The sequence below is a fragment of the Coptis chinensis genome, chromosome 4 (assembly GCF_015680905.1).
Source record: "Coptis chinensis isolate HL-2020 chromosome 4, ASM1568090v1, whole genome shotgun sequence".
Lineage (NCBI taxonomy): Eukaryota > Viridiplantae > Streptophyta > Magnoliopsida > Ranunculales > Ranunculaceae > Coptis > Coptis chinensis.
The window spans coordinates 55,197,178-55,202,154 of NC_141459.1; the positions used below are offsets into that span (position 1 = coordinate 55,197,178).

General features: G+C 36.2%; 1 non-coding gene across 1 annotated transcript; it reads right to left on the bottom strand.

The window, feature by feature from the left end:
- Positions 1–251: 251 nt before the first annotated feature.
- LOC147504063 (small nucleolar RNA R71) lies at positions 252–358 on the bottom strand. Its single transcript, XR_015194121.1, has one exon. It is a non-coding gene; the product is annotated as a small nucleolar RNA R71 (small nucleolar RNA).
- Between the last annotated feature and the right edge of the window lie 4,619 nt (positions 359–4,977).

Consider the following 4,977-nt stretch of genomic DNA (forward strand, 5'->3'; position numbering starts at 1 on the left):
ATGTTCTACCCATCTTTCACAGGTTAGAACACGAGTTACCGTACAAGCATCTACGTCGGATACATGAAGTATGTAATACCTTTCATCATCCGGGCGACACCGACGATCAGGTTAAGCTACAAGTGTTTCCCTTCACTCTAGATGGTAAGAGTCATGCTTGGGTTCTCTCACAGAAGGCCGACTCTTTCGATACATGGGAAAATGTTGTGTTCTCCTTCATGAAGAAGTACTTTCCGCCGAAGAAAACATAAGAGATAAGAAGCAAGATACATTTTTTCAGACAGAGTCCTAGTGAGAAATTTTCTGAAGCATGGGATAGATTCTCTGGCCTACTCCATTCATGTCCTCACCATAAACCAGAAAAATCAACTCTTATCCAATGTTTCTTCAAAGACCTTCTCCCAGAACACAAAGTAACCCTCGACATCATGAGTAATGGTAATTTTTTGGATAGAAGTGCAACTGAAACTTTAACTTTTCTTGAAAACCAAGCCTAAAAGAGTACCCATTGGGGAGACATAAACAATTCCATAACAGCCCAACCTAGTACAGCTAAAGGTTAGTGGTATTTTTTAGGTGAAATTAGATCCTGAGATCAAGACCTTAATCGAAACCTTCACAAGAAAGATAGATGCCCTCATAACCAAACCAAAAGACCAAACTTCTCAGCATGTCATGAACATAAATACCTCACCATGCAATTTCTGTTTAAACCTAAATCATATAGATGTCACCTGTCCCTTGATCACAAACCTATCATCACTTCAACCAGAAGAAGTGTGTGCTTTAATGTACCAAATGCACCATGGAGACAACATCCAAACTTTGCATGGACCAACATCCCACAAATCCAAACACCACCAGGTTTCAACAAACCACCAAATGCATTCAGACAAGGATAATGACAAAGTACCTATAGCAATCAGAATAGAGCATTGGTTCCATCTCAGTTTAATCGGAACTATCAAAACCTACCTATCAACAACCAAAGAGACCTAGTTCCAGTCACACCATCAACTAGCGTCCAGACAGATAAACCTATAAAAATAATGATATCTGTCATGCAACAGCAAACCCAAATCCTAGAATCCATGCAACAATCTCTGAACTTGTTAGCCAAAGATAAAACCAAGAAAGGTGTGTTCCCAGGTCAAGCTATCCCGAACCCTAAAGCAACAAGCACAACCTTCGAAGCAACAAGTGATGTGAACGAAGATGGAGCTCTAAAAACTCTTTCTTAATCATCACATCTATGAGGATTGAATCCTCTTTTCTGATGTACTCCTTTCCTTTCCATTCCATCTTTTGCTTTAAGGGGATACATCAATAAGGTAACCAGATCTCTCCATTTGGAGGGTGTGGTTGTAAGTTTCGAAGCCTTAGTCCACAGTATATCTTGCATATTCTTTGTAAAACAGTTTTTACTCGTCGTTGGAGTAAGTGTGAACCTGTGGAGTGAGTATACAAATTTTATTTTTTTATTTTACACTTATTTTTCAAAAATGTTTGATTTCTTTGTGTTGTTAATGATAGATTCTCGATACATCAATAGTTAAGTGATTTTTCAAAAATGGGCAATGGATTTTACACAGACCAACCCCTAGAACTACGCAATCTAGGGGCGGTTTGAGATCAGCTTTTCTTACTAAGGGTCTCCTATATTACCGATCTATTCACCCGGGTTAGGACATTCCATGTCTTGCGCATTAAATCCCCCAACTCGCGTAGCTGAATCTCTGTCTGTCTAGATTGGGTTCGCCACAGAGCCGACACGAAAGTTGCCTAAGAATATTTGCTATGATTTGTTTTAAAGTAGTAACATCTAGAATCACTGCTTTTGAGTATGAGTTTCTTAAAACATCTCTCCTTAGTTTTCAAAACCAGAAGATATAAAAATGGAAGGTATACGTCCGGAGTAACCAAAATGATACCTGGTTAACGTATAATTTTATTTTCTTGGCAAAACCTTTATATGGATAGAGATATATTTTGAATGTGAAAACAAACCCAAAAAAAAAAAAGACGGGGTGTCTTTTCTAGAGAATTATATAAATAGAGTAACTCAAAGTGATATTATTCTCTGTTTAATTCTATCTTATTGCCTCCACCTCTCTATTTTGTCTCGAGAATCTGACATTAAAAGACTCAAAAATTTCTAAAAAAAATTTCAAAAAAATCTACCTTTCTTAAAAAAATTCCCTTCTTGTTTAAATCTTTTCCCCTTCTAAATCTCTCTCGTTTCTAAAAAAAAAACTTTTCAAAAATGTCTTCCAAAAACAAAAACCATCCACTTAGTAAGACTAAATGGATCAGTTTCAATGATCGTGTGCAAGCACTTCCTAGAGAGCTACAGCTTAAGATATGGACACATATACCGAAAATTATTCCCGGTTTGGATAAGAGTTCATATGCACGTAAGATATGTGCTATGAGAGAAGGCTGGTGCTTGAATTGTCAAACACCAACTTACCCCGGTCTTCAACCTCATAACAATTCTGTTTATAAGTCTACACGTGTTATCCTCTAGTACACTACGCTTAGTCTAAGAGAGTAATCCAACCATCTGGTTGGGATTAACTCAAGTTTTCAAAAACTTCCAAGTCTTGGGGATATAACTTTAAACGACCCAACTTTTTTAAAAAATTATGTCAAACTTATTCAAAACCCCAAAAAAAAATTAATTAAAATTTTCTTTCCGTTCTCTGTACATATTTCCCTACAGTTCCTGTACAGTTATTTCCTTTATCTGTTCTTTTTTCACTGTTGGATATGAGTATATCTTATACCGTTATGTTGCATTTTCGATGCTGATCGTTTTGGTACCTCACGGGTTAAGATCGGACGAGTAACGAAGCGCTGATCGGTTCCTGAAGTTGGCAAGGCACTAAGGACAGGATCAAAATTTCCTTTATTCATATGGGCTTGGGCCAAAATTTTGAGTTTCTTAAAAAGGCTTGTGTGAGGCACGTGCCATCAAACTACTTAACCCACGTGGGCACCTTCCCTTCTTCTTCCTCACAAAATCCCCAACCCTAGCCACCCAATTCAACTCACGATCGCCCCCATCCAACTCGCAACCGCGACCTCACCTCAACATACCACCACCCAATTTTTTCACAGCCTGCTCCATTTTTGATAATCGTAAAAATGATAGTTTTACTAATGAATAAAGCGATGAAACTCTAAACGAAAGTAAAACTAAAACTGAACTTATACTAGACTTATCAAAGATTTCTACTCTCGATACTATTGAAGTAGAGATGGAATAGAAGATTCGTTCCACTCCTAGTTCTTTAGCATTCAAGTTTCCTACGACTATCAATCCTACCAAAGTCAATGAGAGAATTATGAATTATACTACGAAATACTACGGAATACTAAGGTTTGAATCTAGAATAAGAATTAAGGGGGAATTGAATCCACCTCAAATCCAACTTAAGAAACTAGCATAGATTGTTGTAATTCAATTCTTATATTCTTACGGTAAGAATTGGTCGTTTTAATCCCTAATTATACATGGCATCTCTACCAATTCATAACTAGCATGTGAGGACGTCCACCCATTCTCATGGCAAATCAACGACCTTCTAGAGTGGGATAGACTCTTACAACCATTCTAAGCTAACAAAATCAAGTTTTCATCAAGGCTTCATCAAACCCCTCTAATGGAGGTTTAGCCTCGATTCATCAAACTATCATTTCCAAATGAAATTGAATAAGACATAATATAAAAATTCTAACTTTATTAAATTTAACCAAACAATAATTGAAATCTAATTTAACACTAAGAAATCATTAAATAATAATAATCTAAATTAATCTAAACAATCATTAAATAACAATATCGAATTTAACAAGAACTAACTATTTTATTTATCTAATGAATGATATTCAATGATTCAAATAACTAATTTAAAAAAGGAATGAAACTAATTAATGGAATGGAAACTAATTAATTAAATCCCATAAAAACTAGATCTAGAACTATGCTTTTTAATGGCTACTCTAATGGCTACCTTTTAACCTAAGCTAATTGATACTTAAGAGCTAAGTTTTGTGTGTGGAAATGGAGGAGACCAGATCCATATTTTCGTGCATGGGCTGAGGGTCCATGTTTTGGGCCGGAAAATCAAACCCAAAGCCCAATTTCTTCAGTCCACAAGCCCCTTTTCAGCTGGCTTTGACTTCAACAGGCTTTTCGTCCAATTTTGCTCCTCTAATTGGGTCAAGGTTTGGACCATTGGAAATCTCTTTCCAAGCCAGTCATTTTGACATAAGGTATGCCCAATTCTAAAACTTAAGTCCAAAGATACAATCTTCGAAAGTTCTGCTGACTTTTGTGTACTGTTTCTACCAGTCTTGGCCTTTAATCCCAGAACTTCTTAGCAACTAACCCTTTGCTCCTTTATATCGCCAAAGTGGCACATTTCTGCACATAATTGACTTCAATGCCTGAAATACATAAAAGTACATAATTAGCATTAACTTTATTTATTACTCGCATAATTGGTCTAAAAGTATTATTGTTAAGGGGTTAAAACTACAGTTTTGGGCTCTTATCAAACCACTCCCAAACAGCATTTTGCTTGTCCTCAAGCAAATATGAGAAATTAGCATAAGTGACCAAAAATAGAGTTCTAGCTAATCTCGTTTCGCCGAGTGCGATTGCATTGACCATATGCAACAAGGCCTTAAACCACTAGGAATTCCCTAGTGGACGGGTTATAGCCTTGTGAGAGTTTTCCAGCGAAGGTACTCACAAACTTCATCTATACTACAACGACTTAAAAATAAAACTATTATTTCCTTATCTATGTCTCAATTATATATACATCTCACTAGCAATGAATACAAAATAATCAAGTCAAAACCTAAGCTAATATATCCATAATAATCAATCATCTACGAGTAAACATATATACAATGAGTAATACTATGAGATGAACTAGCAGGTTCCGTTTTGAAAACTCGGAACAG